The following is a 19,780-nucleotide window of genomic DNA, read 5'->3' on the forward strand; positions in this document are numbered from 1 at the left end:
GGAGGGTCACCAAGAATACCATCTCAGCTTGGATTCGAAGGGTCATCCATCATGCCCTGAATCCAGACCCTCCTCCGTCACGTCGCCCTAGAGCACACGATATCAGAGGCATCGCAACGTCCCTGACATTCAAGAGAAACTTCTCTGTGACGCAGGTGCTACAAGCTGGGGTCTGGAAGCGTCAAATGACCTTCACAGCCCACTACCTGCAGGACGTGACCCACAGGAGCCTCGATACGTTCTCTATTGGCCCTGTGGTGGCTGCACAACAGCTGGTCTAACCTCAGGCTCCTTAATGGACAGGTAGCAGAAGGTTGAGGGCATTGTTACCTGGTTTTAGACTGCATGAATGAAAAAGTATGTCTGGCCCTTACTCTTTTCTTCATCCTCCCCTCTCTTGGGGAAAGCAGCATCCTGGGTTCTCTGCATAGCTGACCTCAAACCACTGCAGGTAAACCATGCTTCCTTGTGTTCCTAGTATTAATATAATACTGTCGCGTCCCCCATACCCTGACGAGGTGGTATTGGGAACGTCCTAACCTAGAATTCCATCTAAAGGACTTCAGGTCAACTTCCTAGGACGAGTCACACTTCATTCCTTCACACACAAGCTTACGTAGGCCGCACGTTCCTTGCGAAGCAAGGAATTTGCGAGGTGCAGGGACTACTTTTCTCGAGTGCTGCTCACTCAGATTCTGAGTCCCCGGGCAAAAGCCAAAGCCAGTAAGGCTGGGACTTTCCACCCTACCGAAGGGTTAAGTCACCCCATGTAAGTAGCGTAGTTTGTATTTTGGTTATGGAACAAATTCGGAGATAATTTGTATTTTTCCTAACCATACAAACCTTAGCTATTTACAGTACACATATTTGCCTGCCAGCCCTGTCCCCCTTGAAGTCCTACCTCTAAGCAAAGTGAATCAGTTCACCGGTGTGTGAGGGGGGAAGGGTAGCAAGCTACCCCTCCCCTACCCCTTCGCTAACTAGCGAGAGGGTAGTTAACCCTCGTTAAAAATCTAGTGGCTCGTCATTTCAGCTACGCCGAAAGTAATACCCCATGTAAATAACTAAGGTTTGTATGGTTAGGAAAAATACAAATTATCTCCGAATTTGTCATTTTAGGGCAGAAGCACCACCTATCAATGTTTTTCTGAACTACTGGGTTAAAGGAGCCTCCTATGATATGTGGTATGATGACAAAAGAAGCAAAACAGGTATTTTTTATGAAAATTTGTAACTTCATTACTAGAGGTTTCCGCTAGTACTATATTGTATTCAAAATAGTGTATGTGCAAAGATCTATTCAATTATGTGTTTCAATGCCCTAACTAATATTGCATCATTTTCTAATTGAACTAATTTTTCCTTTGCCTACGCATACACCGAATAGTCGGGGCTATTCTTTTCACATTCTCCTGTCCTCATACACCTGACAACACAGGTTACAGTCAGTCCGCGTTTTATGCAAGTTCGTATTTTGTTATATCACTTGTACGCGACACAGAGAACCGCAGTAGCTATCAAATAAAGAATGAAATATTCTTCATAAAAAATCTCTCGGCACGATGATTTCAAATAACCTACACTCCTTTGCACTAGGCTTGCTTTGCACCCCTTCGCTCTCCCTACTCCCAGCTCTCTCTGTACACTGTATATCCATTTACTTTGGTAAAAAAATACAGCCATATTGGAAGTAAACTGGATTTAGATTAAACTGGTGTTTCATTCAACTGTATCCAGTAATAATGCTTGTATTATTCACAATTTAGTATAATTTTGGTAAATAAAAACAGCGAATTATAATATTTTCCAGTTTTTTACGTTTATGCTTTGCAAATCAGCTGATTAAATCATGCTACCGAAGAATATTTTTAATTCCTAAAAGAAACTATTACTTGATCTATCATTTTCCAATTAGCATAGTAATTTCCATAGTTTTATATGAAATACCATATATTCTCATATAAGGGACGACCCCATGTAAATTTCCTTTAGAAAAAGAATTTTTATTATATACTGCATGTAATGGGTTAATGGCAATTTCAAAGCCATCCTAATGTTATACCTTTATTATAATACTTTTACCTATAAGCTTCCATTGGTGTTAGCTTGGAGGACAAGGAACCCTTCGACGATGGTTGAGAACACTAACGGGTTGCTGCTGGCATCCACCAGCCCCACAATCTCTCTTCTAAAGCAGAACAATGCAGAGCATCTCTTCATGCAAGTACTCTCCTGCATATGGAAGGTCAACTCACTAGGGAAACCGGATCAAGTTCCAGGTGAGGGCAAGGACACAGTTCTGGACCTCTTCTATGACACTCATAGGCCCACCAAGACTAGGGTAACCTTACCTTGGTTAAGGGGGATTAAGGCGGGAAAGAAGAGGTCTTACTCCCAGATGGCCGAAGCATCCTGGTCCATCTGTTCTGTCAACTCCTCTCAACTACTTCCTCCTCCTTACGTACAGCAGGGGAAGTATTATGAGATAGTAGAGGATGATCTATCTTCTCTACCTTTGGATCCGGCGATTCTGGTACTGACTCAGAACTCTTTTCTGTCCAAGCTGGTGACCTTACTAGTGCATTTCTCTGTGGCTGATGCTGCCAACATGGGTTGCAAAGTGCTCTTTGCAATCTGTTTAATGGCTACCTCGTTAAACACGAGGACTTCTCTACTCTTCAGAAGAGGGAAGCTATGGCAGCCTTCCTCCTCTCAGGAGCTGGGACACTAGAGTTCCTAATAAAGAACCGTGAAAACCGTAGTCTCAAAATTCCAGCACTATGGGTCAAGGCGAGAGGTGATGAGGTTACGCAACTCTTGAATAGACGGTTCCTCCCTCTTTAACGTGGAAGACATTGAGGCAGTGGCTGGTAGATGGAGAAGGCGAGCCAAGACTCCCTCCTTTATAGGGCTATGACCTCACGCTCTTATTCCTCGTTTCTGTCACCGCAGAGATTTCTCGACAAAACTCCAGGGTCGAAGAAGAGCTCACAACCAAAGAGGCAAGCATCACAACTCCAACGTCCTAAACAGCCCTTTCTACCAAAGGGCTCAAAGAGGGGCAAGGGAGGCAAGAGAGGAAAACATGGACAAACCCGCTAAATAGGACATTCCTCCAACCAATTCAACGGTAGGGGGATGCCTGAAGAGCAGTTGGCAGAGGTGGATGCTCCATGGGGCTGAGCCGTGGTCAGTCTCCATGTTCAGAGACGGATACATCGCCCCATTCACACACTTCTCTGACCCTCCATCCGATGATGTTAAATTCTTACACGAAGGGACCCTCAAATAAAGAGACCCTTTTGGATAAAGTCCAGACCATAGTAGAGGAGTACACTCTCCAAGAGGTCCCAGAAGGGTCCTCAGGCTTCTAATTTACTGTCAGTTATATCTTGTAGAAAGGGTGTCTGGAGGCTGGAGACCAGTCATTGATCTCTTAGTCTTGAACGAGTTTGTCCAACAAATCCTGTTCAAGATAGAGATGGTCAGACTGGAGGACTTCATGATATCGTTAGACCTCAGGGATGCATACTTCCAGATCCCTGTTCGTCCATCTTCAAGGAAGTACCTGAGATTCACGTTAAACGGAAAGATGTACCAGTTCAAGGTGCTGTACTTTGGCCCATCTACAGCACCTGAGGTGTTTAGATCTTTACCCTAATGTTGGCCACTTGGGCTCACAAGAACGGCAATTGTCTCCTTCGTTATCTAGACAATTGGCTAATTCTATCGGACTCGGGGGAAACCCTTCTCTTCCATTGAGACAAACTTCTCGCCTTTTGCTAGGATCTGGGGATGGTGGTAAACTACTAGAAGTCGTCCCTGCAACCTTCATAAGAAATGGTATACAGTATATGGGGATGAGAGTCTTGATAAAACTAGGAATGAGTAGAGAGAATGAAAAGGGTAGCTCACCTTTTTCTTTCGCCGGGCAGCCTGACATCGGTTCATTGGGTAAAGCTGGTGGGACGCCTAATCTCCTTGGATAAGTTTGGTCGCAACGGTCGTCTACGCATCTGCTCTCTACAGTGGCAGCTGAAGACCATTTTGTCTCAGCACCTAGACATGCCGAACACCTTAGTGCTGGTAGGTCCAGAGAAGAAGAGAGACCTGGGTTGGTGGATGTCAGACACCAATCTGCTCAGGGAATTGTTGCTTTTTACAGATACATCAAAAGAAGGTGGTGGGAGTCTCACCTGTTGCATCTCACAGCATTCAGGCTTCGGTCCGAAGCCAAGCAACAGTACCCCATAAACCTCCTGGAAATGAGGGCAACCTTTCTAGACCTCAAATAATTCCATCAGCTCCTTTCATGACACTCCGTAGTGTTGGTAGGCGATAACACTACAGTGTACTTTTTCACAGCACCACTGTCAGCCAGCTGTGGAAATCTTCAGATGGACGGAAGACAACTTGGTAGCCCTATCAGGCCGTTTCATCCCTGGTAAGAAGACTGTGCTGTCAGACAATCTGAGCAGGATGACTAAGATAGTAGGTTCCGAGGGGTCCTTGAATAAACACATACCCAACAAAGTTTTGACTTTGTGGGTTTCGCCGACAACTGACAAATTAGCGACATCTCTAAACCGTAAACTGCCAATGTACTGCTCTCTAGTACCAGATCCCTAGGCAGTCTGGTAAAACACCTTCCAAAATTCCTAGGACAGAATCGGTAAACGTCTACTCGTTCCCCCCTTCTGCCTAGTAAGGAGGCTTTAAAACAAAGTTAGGGCACCGCAAGACCTCTCGGTGACCGTGGTAGCTTCGCTGTGGCAACGTGCAGAATGGTTACCTGACCTTCTACATCTGCTCGCAGAGGCACTGAGAGAACTCCCTTCACTTCCCGATATGCTCAGACAACCACACGTGAAGATCTTCCACCAAGCGATTCCATCGCTTCGTCTTCACGCCTGGAGGTTATACAGCAACTTCTCGCAAAGAAAGGCTTTTCAAGACCGGTTGCAAAGAGGATGGCAGGATACCTCCTGGAGTTGTCTGCCTTAGCATACTGGGCAAAGTGGTGTGTCTTTTGTGGTTGTTGTTGTAGACAAAAAGGGTATCCCTCCTTTCAGTGCCTCTATTTCAACAATAGCGGAGTTTTTAGTATACCTCAGGGAGGAAAAACTGAACGGAGTTAACATTTCCTCCTCAACGGACTTCTCTCTCCTCACATGAAATTTCAAGTACACCTACTCAGTCGGAAGTCAGATCGCTTCCTTGGAATGCAGTAGAAGTTCTACGTTCACTGAAAGGAGCACCGTATGAATCTTTTTGTCAAGCATCAAATCATGACTTGACTCTGCTCTGAAGACGGTCTTCTTTCTAGCCCTGGGCCCCTGCCAAGAGTCAGTGAGCTTTGAGCTTCATGGTCTGTTGTATGACATCGCCCAGTCAAGGGGATGGAGGCAAGTGACGGTTTCGTCCCTGAGTTTTTAGCCGAGACTCAAAATCCGGCTGTAGCAGATCTTAGATTTAGGCCCTTCTGGATTGAGAGTCTGTTCTGTAACAGATGACCCAGACCAATTGTTACTCTACCCTGTGAGGGCACTGAGGAAATACTGTACATTAAAAGAACTTCCAGAGCCCACCCTCAGATCAGCAAGCTCTTTGTGACCACGGGGAAACCCAAGAGGAAGATAATGAAGAACTCCATCTCTTCCTGGATTAGACAGGTAATCGATAGAGCCATATAGCCAGGCTTCTCACCTTCTGGTCATCATCCCCATGCTCACGGCGTCAGGGGTGTTAAGACATCCCTGGCATTCAAAAAGAATTTCTGTGTGACGCAAGTACTACAAATGGGTGTGTGGAAACGGCAAACAAAGTTCACCGCCCACTACCTGCAAGACATAACCCACAGGAACCTGGATACATTTACCGAAAGTCCTGTTTGTGGTTGCACAACACTTCACTAACACCTCAACTCCCTTGGAGGACAAGTAGCAGTTGGTTGAGGGCATATGTTACCCGTGAGTAAGTCTATGATGAAAGTGTGAGTGACTGGCCACTTCCTATTCCATTCTCCTCTCTCTTGGGGTCCATTATCCGAGGAACTCTGCAGGCTAACCTCCTCTAACTGCAGGTGGGTACCATCGTTGCTTGTGTTACCAGATATATGTTTATATATTTGTTTTGTCTCCATTATCCAAGCGAGGTGGAGTCTGTCTATGTCTAGGTTAAGTGAGGAGTTTAGCTGCAAAAGTTACACTTACCTGGCCAAGTCACATTACTAAATTCTACACTTATCACTGATTGCCCAGGCCTTCATCCTGCAAGTATCACAAGGTGTCAGGGTGGCCTCTATAAGCTCATGCGAAGCACGGAGTGTCACCTCAGGACAGTCACCAGTCAGTTGGTTTTGGACTTCCACCCACCATGAAGCGAGTCTCCACTGTAAAGAGCTTAAGGGCTTGTATGTTGTGCCGGAACAAATGAGAAATCAAGAATGATTTACATTTATCTTTACATATACTGGTCCTGCCATCACCTTCCCCTGGAAGATCTGCCGCAATTGTTACTATTGCGGGTGGCTTGTTTAATCCCGCTACCCCCCTCCGCTGACTAGCGCAGGATAGTTACACCTCATTAAAGATCTAACTGCTAGGCTATCGCCGAAATATATCTCTACTGTAAAGAGCTCCAGGTTTCTATACTGTAGTTAGGAAAAATGCAAATTACAGTATTCCAAATTTGTTATATCATGTCTTAGATACAAGGATGTCATTAATCTGGAATAGAAGATTGATTGACAGGCATTTCTCTGCCATCTTCCTTCCTCCTAAGGGCACATCAGGCAAACTAAATACTTGCAAGGATGTAAGCATGTTACGCGTCAGAACACCCATTATTTTAGGCTTAGCCATGAAAGAATTTATTTTCTCCGTTCTTCCTTTAGGAAGGGGAGCGACATGGACGAGTTTTCTGCCAATGCCATGCTTGCTTTGTCATGTTGCTATGATAACTGCCTTTTGCAGGGAGAAAATCTCTCTCTTTGTTTTACTAGTACAAGTTTCCTCTCTAATGCTAGGTCGGGTTGGCCTTAATAGTTTCAACATCCCATTTGTGAGACATAGGTTACTGGAGTAATTTTTCCCCACCTCTTGTTAGGATGAAGAAAAGGACATTTCTAAGAAGAACTGAACAATAGCCTGTCATTTTTGAGAGGCTACCTCCCACCAACAAGTGAGTCCTATATGAAAGAAGATGGAGGCTTGAATTTGCGTAAGGGCAAATTAAATTTTTAAAAAGTAATTTGTGCTTTTCCTAGCTATGCAAACCCAACTCCTATGATGATCATGTCTCCTCTCAATTATTCTCCTACAATCCTATGGCAAATGGAAAAGTGAATTTTCAATATTTAACTTAGCCGGTGATTATAATAGCTGCAACTCTGTTGCTCGACAGAAAATTCTAAGGTAAAACTCGCCAGCGATCGCTACACAGGTTGCGGGTGTGCCCAACAGCGCCATCTGTCGTCCAGATACCCAGTACTCAATGTAAACAAAGACTCAATTTTCTCTCTGTCGTGCTACCGACAAGACGTACTTACTCGCTGTTGCTAACTGGATTTGTTTTCACAACTAATTGGTGAAGTACACTATTCTAGTTTTGAGCTTTTGCTGTGCAGGCTTTCTATTCACAAATCCTTGAACTTTTTTTCATTACGGATTCTTTGTTGATGACTTTTTGATAGTTTTTGAATTCCCCTTTGACCAATTCAAAATGGCTGACCCTTCACAAGTCCCAAAATTTAGGAAGTGCAATGCTAGGGACTGTTCAAGGCGTCTTCCGAAGGCCTCTATCGACCCTCACACTGTTTGTTCCAATTGTCGGGATAAAACCTGTCAATTGGAAGATCGATGTGAGGAGTGCGTTGGGCTTTCGGAATTCGATTTTATCGAATTCCAAAAGTATACATGTAGGCTAGAGAGAGATAGAGTTAGGAGAAGTTCCTCTCGTTCTATTGACATTTCCTCTCCTCATGCCCCACAACCTATTCCTTCCCCTGTAGTGGTTGCTCCTAATCCCCCTTCTGGCACTCAGGAACCTTCGATGGCTGATATGATGCGTGCCATCCAAGCTCTGGGTGAGAGAGTTGAGTCCCTGGCTAGTGACCGTAATCAGCTCATGGCGGATGTGAAGGAGCTGAAGTGTAAAAGTGCAGTGGGAAGTGTTAAAGTGAGTGATAGTGTTGTGGATAGTGTTGCGCTTGAGGGTTCGTCTGTTCGTGCCTGTCGTCCTCCTAGTCCGGGACCTTTTGCAAGCTCCCAAGTCCAGGGGAGAAGCAATGTCGTACGACAAATGGGTTCGAGAGGCTTTAATCAGCGAACAGACGTTCCCTCCGTGGTATCGGGCGTATCTACCCAAGATCGCCCCTGCCTAACAAACCGTTAAAGCGCAAGTCGGTCCCTTCCGCACAAGTCCAACGGCCCAGCTGTAGCCACTGGGTCAGTTCGGACTCGCTGCAGTCATCCGATGACTGCTCACCTCCTAAGAGAGGCAAAGCGGTACCGCTTCAGACAGTTACACCGTCTGTCGCCGCACCTGCTCCTGTAGACCCTAAGTGGTCTTTACTGCAAGACATGCAGTCTCAACTAACGTCGCTTATGCAGGACTTTCGTGCGGAGAAGGTTGCTGCCGCACCAGCTAGTGCAGCTCCTTGCCTACAACCACCCACACGATCGGTTGTGCGTCCTGGGGACGCTGAGATAACCTTCTCACGCACTCCAGTGGAGAGAGTTCCGCCACCCATGCGTTCCAGTGTGATCTGCCAGCCGCATGTTGACGTTCAGCGACGCACGGAGGTATCCGTTGATGTTCGGGAGGTTCAACAACCGTCAGAGTTGTTTTGTTTTGACGCGGTGCGTCAACCTCCGCAACCCAGTGTGGTTGCCACTGCTCACCCACATCAGTCTAGACAGTCTGGAGTAGACGCTGTGCGTCCCCGCGCTGCTATAGTTGTTGCCAGCTCACAGACTGGGCAGCAGTTCCATGACGTTGCGTCCGGCTCAGTCACGCATGCACCCGTGCGACCGGACTCAGCCAACCAGCCGTTACCCACTCCGTTGCCGTTCCCTCATCAGTTATCGGATGAGGGACTTTCTGATGATGATGGTGCTGCACACGTAGATGAACCGCATTCAGAACTGGACGAGCCTAAGTCTACGCAACCCTCTTTGGACTTTAGGAAAGTTTTGGCCCTGTTCAAAGAGATGTTTCCGGACCAGTTTGTGTCTGTAGCTCCGCGTTCGCCTCCGTCAGAGTTTGTGTTAGGCATGCCGTCAACCACTCCTGCCTTTACTAGACTCGTCCTCGCACGCTCGTCCAAGAGAGCTTTGCGGGTGATAGGAGAATGGCTGCAGTCCAAAAAGAGTTTAGGGAAGACAGCTTTTACGTTTCCCCCTGCTAGACTCTCTTCTAGATCGAGCGTCTGGTATGCCACGGGAGAAGTTCTCGGCTTGGGAGTTCCTGCCTCTGCCCAGGGCGACTTCTCAAGTCTTGTAGACTCTCCCCGCCGCCTAGCCATGAGACGCTCAAAGATATGTTGGTCATCTTCGGACCTGGACCACCTTTTGAAAGGGATATTTAGAGCCTTCGAGGTTTTTAACTTCTTAGACTGGTGTCTAGGAGCTCTAAGCAGAAAGATCTCTCCGACGGAGAAGGAGACTTCCTTGCTCATTATGTCCTGCATGGACAAGGCCGTACGTGATGGGTCTAATGAGCTTGCTGCATCTTTGGTGTCCGGAGTCCTTAAGAAGCGTGAAAACCTGTGTTCATTCCTTTAAGCTGGAGTTACACCATGCCAGAGATCCGAACTTCTGTTTGCTCCTCTTTCTAAGTGCCTTTTTCCAGAGGATCTGATTAAGGAAATTGCCGCTTCTTTGATACAGAAGGATACTCACGATCTTGTTGCGTCCTCTGCTCGCAAAGCCACCCCTTTGCCTACCTTGTCAGCTAGACCAAGGATGGACACTCCAGCGTCCCGTTTTATTCCGCCCTTTCGTGGCAGAGCCTCCAGCAGAGGAGGTGCTCGTGCCGAAGGGAGACGTGGAAAGAAGAAAGGAACCAAGTCCTTTAAGGGCAGAGTCTGACTGCCAACTTCTTCAGACAGCAGTGGGAGCCAGACTCAAGAACTTCTGGCAGACCTGGGAAAAGAGAGGCGCAGATGCACAATCTGTGAAGTTGCTCAGAGAGGGGTACAAGATCCCTTTTGTACGAAAACCCCCTCTAGCAACGTCCCCCATCGATCTCTCTCCCAGGTACAGAGAGGAAGACAAGAGACGAGCATTGAAACAGGAAGTGTCTCTCTTACTAGAGAAGGGAGCGGTAGTCAAAGTCCTGTACCATCAAACCCCGGGATTCTACAACCGTCTCTTCTTGGTGTCCAAGAAGACAGGAGGGTGGAGGCCGGTGCTAGACGTCAGTGCGCTGAATGTCTTTGTCACAAAGCAGACGTTCTCCATGGAGACCACAAAGTCGGTTCTAGCAGCGGTCAGAAGGGAAGACTGGATGGTCTCGTTAGACCTAAGGGACGCCTACTTCCACGTCCCCATCCACCCGGACTCCCAACCTTTTCTGAGATTCGTTTTCGAAAAGGTTGTCTACCAGTTTCAAGCCCTGTGCTTTGGCCTAAGCACAGCTCCTCTTATGTTTACGAGGCTGATGAGGAATGTAGCCAAATTCCTTCATTTAGCGGACATCCGAGCCTCCCTCTATTTGGACGACTGGCTTCTCAGAGCTTCTTCCAGTCGTCGCTGTCTGAAGGATCTAAAGTGGACTCTAGATCTGACCAAGGAATTGGGTCTCCTTGTCAATATGGAAAAGTCACAAGTGGTCCCATCCCAAACTATTGTGTATTTAGGGATGGAGATTCACAGTCTAGCTTTTCGGGCTTTTCCGTCGGCCCCCAGAACAAGCCAACCCCAGTTATGCATCCAGAACATGCTGAAGAAGGAACGATGTTCAGTCAGGAAGTGGATGAGTCTGATAGGGACGCTATCATCCCTGGAACAGTTCGTATCATTAGGAAGACTACACCTCCGTCCTCTTCAATATCACCTAGCATTTCACTGGAGAAAGGACAAGACGCTAGAAGCGGTCTCGATCCCCATTTCCGAGAAGATGAAGTCTTGCCTGACATGGTGGAAGGACAGTATCAGCCTCAGAGAGGGCCTGCCCCTGGCTGTTCAGACTCCCAACCACGTTCTCTTCTCGGACGCATCGGACGTAGGCTGGGGCGCGACATTAGACGGTCGGGAATGCTCGGGAATATGGAACTCGAGTCAAAGGACAATGCATATCAACTGCAAGGAGCTACTGGCAGTACATCTGGCCTTGAAAAGCTTCAGGTCTCTCCTTCAAGGCAAAGTGGTGGAGGTGAACTCGGACAACACCACGGCTTTGGCGTACATCTCCAAGCAAGGAGGGACCCACTCACTGACGTTGTACGAGATAGCAAGGGACCTCCTCACCTGGTCAAAAGGTCTAAACATATCGCTAGTCACGAGGTTCATCCAAGGCAACTTGAATGTCATGGCAGATTGTCTCAGTCGGAAGGGACAAATTCTTCCAACAGAATGGACCCTCCACAAGGATGTATGCAAGAGACTTTGGGCCACCTGGGGCCAGCCGACCATAGATCTCTTCGCAACCTCGATGACCAAGAGGCTCCCAATTTATTGCTCACCAATCCCGGACCCAGCAGCAGTTCATATAGATGCCTTTCTCCTAGATTAGTCACATCTAGATCTATATGCATTCCCTCCGTTCAAGATTGTCAACAAGGTACTGCAGAAGTTCGCCTCTCACGAAGGGACAAGGTTGACGCTAGTTGCTCCCCTCTGGCCCGCGAGAGAATGGTTCACCGAGGTACTTCGATGGCTAGTAGACGTTCCCAGAACTCTTCCTCTAAGGGTGGACCTTCTACGTCAGCCACACGTAAAGAAGGTACACCAAGGCCTCCACGCTCTTCGTCTGACTGCCTTCAGACTATCGAAAGACTCTCGAGAGCTAGAGGCTTTTCGAAGGAGGCAGCCAGAGCGATTGCTAGAGCAAGGAGAACATCCACCCTTAGAGTCTACCAATCGAAATGGGAAGTCTTCCGAAACTGGTGCAAGTCAGTATCTGTATCCTCGACCAGTACCTCTGTAACTCAAATAGCTGACTTCCTCTTATACCTGAGGAAAGAACGATCTCTTTCAGCTCCCACTATCAAGGGTTACAGAAGCATGTTGGCAGCAGTCTTCCGTCACAGAGGCTTAGATCTTTCTAACAATAAAGATCTACAGGACCTCCTTAAGTCTTTTGAGACCACGAAGGAGCGTCGTTTGGTTACACCTGGTTGGAATTTAGACGTGGTACTAAGATTCCTCATGTCAGACAGGTTTGAGCCGTTACAATCAGCCTCCCTGAAAGATCTCACCTTAAAAACTCTTTTCCTGGTATGCTTAGCCACAGCTAAAAGAGTCAGTGAGATTCATGCCTTCAGCAAGAACATCGGATTTTCATCTGAAACGGCTACATGTTCTCTACAACTTGGTTTTCTAGCCAAAAACGAGCTACCTTCTCGACCTTGGCCGAAATCGTTCGATATTCCAAGCTTATCGAATATGGTTGGAAATGAACTAGAAAGAGTCTTATGCCCTGTGAGAGCTCTTAAGTTCTATTTAAAACGAACTAAACCTTTACGAGGCCTGTCTGAAGCTTTATGGTGTTCAATTAAGAAACCATCTTTGCCTATGTCAAAGAATGCTTTATCCTATTTTATCAGACTGTTAATACGAGAAGCTCATTCCCATCTGAGTGAGGAAGACCAAGCTTTGCTGAAGGTAAGGACACACGAAGTTAGAGCTGTCGCAACTTCCGTGGCCTTTAAACAAAATAGATCTCTGCGAAGTATAATGGACGCAACCTATTGGAGAAGCAAGTCAGTGTTCGCGTCTTTTTATCTTAAGGATGTCCAGTCTCTTTACGAGGACTGCTACACTCTGGGACCATTCGTAGCAGCGAGTGCAGTAGTGGGTGAGGGCTCAACCACTACAATTCCCTATTTTCAATATTAAACTTACCCGATAATCATGTAGCTGTCAACTCCGTTGCCCGACAGAATTCTATGGAGGGATACGCCAGCTATCACAATACTAGAAGGGGGTGTACTTACCAGCGCCACCTGTGGCCAGGTACTCAAGTACTTCTTGTTGACACCTCCTCAATTATTCCTCTGTCGTGCTTCCGGCAAGACGTTCTGGGATACGCTTATGTTCTTGGAGTATTTTCACGACTTTGGTGAAGTATTTCTCTTTGATTTCGGCTGTCGCTTTACTGGAAACTTCTATTTTAGCTTAGTTAGCTTTTGGAATTAATTTGATTAATTTTGGTGACGGAGAGAGTATGAACTCTCGTTCACCTTTCAATGGCCGACCCTTCCCTTAGACGGAAGTGTTGGTGTCTAAGAGAGTATAGACTCTCTTTCTTAATTTTGCTTAACAAAAGTTATAGATTTATTTTATATCTCTCCGCCTCTTATAGGCCTCTTCGATTAACTTCCTTTTATTATAAACTTATTAAAATTAATTTTTATATTTGTTTATATTCGACCTTCCTAATAGTAGGCGGTCTTTTCTTGGTACCGAAGTTAATTATCGTGAGTCCGTCATTTCGGTTTTACCTGTTAACATATTATGCTATTTTAAGGTCTTTGAAAGAATTTCTTTGATAGTCTCGTACTTTTTCAAAGTTGAACTAACGTTTTGTTTGTCTCGGCAGTTGTTGACGTTCAGAACGTTTCAACTTGCACTCTATCGTTACGATAGAGAAAGAATGTTCACGGTTTCACTTTGCAGTAAGAGTAACCGTGTCTAGCGTTTTGTTCATTCTTTCTTAACTTAATGGTTTTGATCCTAATAAGGAACTTTTCTTTTTGGGAAATATTTCAGTTTTTTCCTTTAACAATAATATGTTTTAACGATATATATGATTGGGCTCTTCTCTCAGGTTCTAAGTCAAGAGAGAGAGAGAGAGAGATAGAGACGGAGGGAGAAAGAGGATAAACGTTTCCCTCAAGCCTGCCAGGCGTACGAGTAACGTCGTTATCGTTTTGCTCTTATCCCTAGTCTCTTTAGGGGAAGAAACTAAACGTTTCTAGGGTGATCTAGTGTTTAGTCTCTTTCCAGCCACTGAATTTTCTTTCATTAGATTTTTTCTGTTACATTGTAATTCTGTTTTCGCAATTATTAACTTTTGAGAAGGATAGAATTGCGTGTTTCAGGTACAAACCACTTAAAGTTTCGAGTTCAGTGAAATAAGTGCAAACAGAAATCAAAGTGATAAGTGATTGATGTCAGTGTTATGCGTGAGGGTACTTTTGTGCGCGCCAGTCGTCCTCCCAGTCCGGGACCTCTTGCAAGCTCCCAAGCCCAGGGGAGAAGCAATGTCGAAGGGCAAAAGGGTTCGGCAGGCCTTGATCGGCGCACAGAAGTATCCTCGGTGGTTGTGGGCGTGTCTTACCGAGACCGTCACTCCCACCCGCAGACGATTGAGCCCTTATTTTGCTCGTCTGCAGAAGAGATTTAGAGGAGAAAATAAAGGCAGAGTAACGCTGGTCTCAGGTCTCTAGACCTCTTAAACGTAAAGTCCAGACCTATGCCAGACGTACGAAGTAAAGTTCAACAACCCGGATGCAGTCATTGGGTTAGCTCTGACTCTCCTCAGTCATCATTTTGTCGGGCTGAGAGTGCGCCTACACTCCCCCCCGCCTATGCTCGCTCCGCCTGATCGCAGTACCACCTGCCAGGCGTACGATGTTGTGGACTCTACTACAGTCCATGCAGCACAGCTTTCGGACCTGATGCGTGAGTGTCGTGCTGAGAGTGTTGCACCTCCTCCTCCTCCTGCACCGGTGGTGCACCAACCGCCTGCACCCGTTCAGCCTGTGCTGCACCCGCCTGCACCGGTGGTGCACCAACCGGCTGCACCCGTTCAGCCTGTGCTGCACCCGCCTGCACCGGTGGTGCACCAACCGGCTGCACCCGTTCAGCCTGTGCTGCACCCGCCTGCACTCGCTGCACCCAGTCGCAGCACCATCTGCCAGGCGTACGATGTTGTGGACTCTACTACAGTCCATGCAAGCACAGCTTTCGGACCTGTTGCGTGAGTATCGGGCTGAGAGTGTTGCACCTCCACCTGCACCCTTTCAGCCTGTGCTCAACCCGCCTGCACTCGCTGCACCCAGTCGCAGCACCATCTGCCAGGCGTACGATGTTGTGGACTCTACTACAGTCCATGCAAGCACAGCTTTCGGACCTGTTGCGTGAATGTCGGGCTGAGAGTGTTGCACCTCCACCTGCACCCGTTCAGCCTGTGCTCAACCCGCCTGCACTCGCTGCACCCAGTCGCAGCACCTTCTGCCAGGCGTACGATGTTGAACCTCTTTCTATGTTCGCTGTTCCCAGTGTTGTTCAGCCTCAGCCTTCTTTAAGGCAACCTTCGGTTTGGGATCAGGAGGATTACTCCACTCTTCCTCCTCCTCCCCTGGCTGCTCCACCGGTGGTGCAACTCTCGGTGGAGGTACAACCTCTTCCACCTGTGAGTCAGTCTCCTCAGCAGCTGCACCTTCCACTGTTGTTGTTCCAGCTCGTTCTGACTCTGCTGTTCAGCATACCTTACCTCCATTTTCAAACCATGGCAAAAATATGAATCATGAGTTATGAATGTAAGGTAAACATTATGTTGATTTTTAAACCCCATGCAAGCATGCATAAAGCACTCTAGCACTGGTCATGGAATTTCTAAGAATGTTAAACGCCATGCACACGCTCTGCTTTCCTTACAGCAGGCTCTGCTTACTACATGCTCAGCATTCAGCATGCTCTGCATTCAGCATGCTCTGCATACAACATGCTCTGCATACAGCATGCTCTGCATTCAGCATGCTCTGCATACAACATGCTCTACATACAGCATGCTCTGCATACAGCATACTCTGCATTCATCATGCTCTGCATACCTTACCGCATGCTTCTCAACATATCTTGGGTTGTTGCCAACTCACTAGACTGTCAAGCAGTTTCATAACGTTGCCTTCTAGTCTGCTGCTTTTGCACCAGTGAACCCTCACTCAGAGAACTTAGCTTTTCTAGGATAAGGTCCCTGTAGATGAGAAAGTTCTTTTCTCCCTCCTTCTGATATTCCCTTGAGGACTCTGTCATTTGGAGGGAGCCTTTAGCTGCATAACCTCTTATGGACTTTTATTTAAGCATTACATGCTTACAGGGAAGGTAATGGTTCCACTTCAGCCGCTAATCCCGTCTGTTACCACACCTGCTCCCATAGACCTTGAGCTGTGTTGCATGACATGCAGTCCAAGCTTAGTCCTTGTTAGAGGATTTTTTGTTTACGGAGTCAATGTGTCACGGGGAAGACGTTCAACAACCAACAGAAGGGACTTGTTGTGACGCAGTGCGGCAACCTCAGCAACCCGTTAAGGAGTTGTCTGTACGACCCAGATAGTCTAGACAGATTCGGGTTGTCACTGTACTTCCTCGCTTGCCCATGATTGACAGTTTACAGACTGTGCAGCAGTATCATGATCTTGTGTCCGGCTCCGTCAGACGACTGGCTTTTAAGAGCTCCCACAAGTCGTCGCTGTCTGGAGATTTTCAAATGGACTATGGATCTGACCAAGGAACTGGGCCTCCTGGTCAATTTTGAGGAGTCTCAGCTCGTTCCATCCCAGACCATTGTTTCCTTGGGTATGGATCTTCAGAGTCGAGCTTTTCGGACTTGTCAGTCGGCCCCAAGGATCTTCCAAGCCCTAGAATGCATCCAGAGCATGCTGAGAAGGAACCGATGCTTAGTCAGGCAGGGGATGAGTCTAACAGGGACACTTTCATCGCTGGCCCTGTTCATCGAGTTAGGGAGACTTCACCTCCGCCCCCTTCAGTATCATCTAGCTGCTCACTGGATAAAGGACTTGACGCTAGAGACGGGCTCAGTTCCTGTTTCCGAAGAGATGAGGTCTACTCTAACGTGGTGGAAGAACAGCATTCTTCTCAAGGAAGGTCTACCTTTGGCTGTTCAGACCCCCGACCACCGTCTCTTCTCGGACGCATCGGACACGGGCTGGGGTGCGACACTGGACGGACAGGAATGCTCGGGAACATGGAATCAGGAGCAAAGGACACTTCACATCTATTGCAAGGAGTTGTTGGCAGTTCATCTGGCCTTGATAAACTTCAAGTCCCTCCAGCTTAACAAGGTGGTGGAGGTGAACTCCGACTACACCACAGCCTTGGCTTACATCTCCAAGCAGAGAGGGACTCATTCGAGGAAGTTGTTCAAGTTCGCAAGGGACCTCCTCATTTGGTCAAAGATCGAAAGCTCACGCTGGTAACGAGGCTCATTCAGGGCGATATGAATGTCATGGCAGATCGCCTCAGCCGTAAGGGTCAGGCCTTCCCCACAGAGTGGACCCTTCACAAGAATGTTTGCAGCAGACTTTGGGCCCTGTGGGGTCAGCCAACCATAGTTCTATTCGCTACCTCGATGACCAAGAAGCTCCTCTTGTATTGTTCTCCGATTCCAGACCCAGCAGCAGTTCGCGTGGATGCCTTTCTGCTGGATTGGTCCCATCTCAACCTGTATGCATTCCCGCCGTTCAAGATTGTCAACAGGGTACTTCAGAAGTTCGCCTCTCACAAAGGGACACGGTTGACGTTGGTTGCTCCCCTCTGACCCGCGAGAGAAGGGTTCACCGAGGTACTGCAATGACTGGTCGACGTTCCCAGGACTCTTCCTCCTAGAGTGGACCTTCTGCGTCAACCTCACGTAAAGAAGGTACACCCAAACCTCCACGCTCTTCGTCTGACTGCCTTCAGACTATCGAAAGTCTCTCAAGAACTAGAGGCTTTTCGAAGGAGGCAGCCAGAACGATTGCCAGAGCAAGGACGACATCCACTCTCAGAGTCTATCAGTCTTAATGGGAAGTCTTCCGAAGCTGGTGCAAGGCCAATGCAGTTTTCCTCAACCAGTACCACTGTAACCCAGATTGCTGACTTCCTGTTACATCTAAGGAACGTAAAATCCCTATCAGCTCCTACGATCAAGGGTTACAGAAGTATGTTGGCAGCGGTTTTCCGCCACAGAGGCTTGGATCTTTCCTCCAACAAAGATCTACAGGACCTCCTTAGGTCTGTTGAGACCTCAAAGGAACGTCGGTTGTCCACTCCAGGCTGGAATCTAGACGTGGTCCTAAGGTTCCTAATGTCATCAGGATTTGAACCGTTCCAATCAGCCTCTTTTAAGGACCTCACATTAGAAACTCTTTTCCTCGTGTGCTTAGCAACAGGTAAAAGAGTAAGTGAGATCCACGCCTTCAGCAGGAACATAGGTTTCACATCTGAAACGGCTACATGTTCCTTGCGGCTCGGTTTTTTTTGGCTAAAACGAGCTTCCTTCCCGTCCTTACCCTAAGTCGTTCGAGATCCCAAGCCTGTCCAACATGGTGGGGAACGAACTAGAGAGAGTACTTTGCCCTGTTAGAGCTCTTAAGTACTATCTAAGAAGGTCAAAACCATTACGAGGACAATCAGAAGCCTTATGGTGTGCTATCAAGAAGCCTTCTCTACCAATGTCTAAGAACTCAGTTTCTTACTACATCAGGCTTCTGATTAGAGAAGCAAATTCTCATCTGAAGGAAGAAGACCTTGCTTTGCTGAAGGTAAGGACACATGAAGTGAGAGCTGTGGCTACTTCAGTGGCCTTCAAACAAAACCGTTCTCTGCAGAGTGTTATGGATGCAACCTATTGGAGAAGCAAGTCAGTGTTCGCATCATTCTATCTCAAAGATGTCCAGTCTCTTTACGAGTACTGCTACACCCTGGGTCCATTCGTAGCAACGAATGCAGTAGTAGGCGAGGGCTCAGCCACTACATTCCCATAATTCCATAACTTTTTAACCTTTCTCTTGAATACTTTTTATGGGTTGTTCGGTCGGCTAAGAAGCCTTCCACATCCTTGTTGATTTGGCGGGTGGTCAATTCTTTCTTGAGAAGCGCCGAGGTTAAAGGTTGTGATGAGGTCCTTTAGTATGGGTTGCAGCCCTGTATACTTTAGCACCTTTGGGTTGATTCAGCCTCCAAGAGGAACGCTGCGCTCAGTAAGGAAGACGAACTTAAAAAAGAGACAGAGTAACGGTTCAATTCGACTTCCTTACCAGGTACTTATTATTTCATTGTTATTTGAGATAACTGTTATATGAAATATGGGATACTTAGCTATCCTTTAATCTTGTACACTGGTTTTCACCCACCCCCCTGGGTGTGAATCAGCTACATGATTATCGGGTAAGTTTAATATTGAAAAATGTTATTTTCATTAGTAAAATAAATTTTTGAATATACTTACCCGATAATCATGATTTAATTGACCCTCCCTTCCTCCCCATAGAGAACCAGTGGGACCGAGGAATAATTGAGGAGGTGTCAACAAGAAGTACTTGAGTACCTGGCCACAGGTGGCGCTGGTAAGTACACCCCCTTCTAGTATTGTGATAGCTGGCGTATCCCTCCATAGAATTCTGTCGGGCAACGGAGTTGACAGCTACATGATTATCGGGTAAGTATATTCAAAAATTTATTTTACTAATGAAAATAACATATTCCATAACCTTTTTAATCTCTCTCTTGAAATGTTTTTATTGTTGTTTTTGGGTTTTCCGGAAGGCTAAGAAGCCTTTCGCATCCTGGTTGATTTGGCGGGTGGTCAAAGTCATTTCTTGAGAAGC

At 47.0% G+C, this 19,780-nt stretch overlaps 1 protein-coding gene across 2 annotated transcripts in view; it reads left to right on the forward strand.

Annotated features, from left to right (window-relative positions):
• LOC137651348 (zinc finger protein 678-like) overlaps nucleotides 1–19,780 on the forward strand; it is a 38,604-nt gene that overhangs the window by 8,351 nt on the left and 10,473 nt on the right. The window lies entirely within an intron of this gene.

This window comes from Palaemon carinicauda, chromosome 12 (assembly GCF_036898095.1).
Source record: "Palaemon carinicauda isolate YSFRI2023 chromosome 12, ASM3689809v2, whole genome shotgun sequence".
Lineage (NCBI taxonomy): Eukaryota > Metazoa > Arthropoda > Malacostraca > Decapoda > Palaemonidae > Palaemon > Palaemon carinicauda.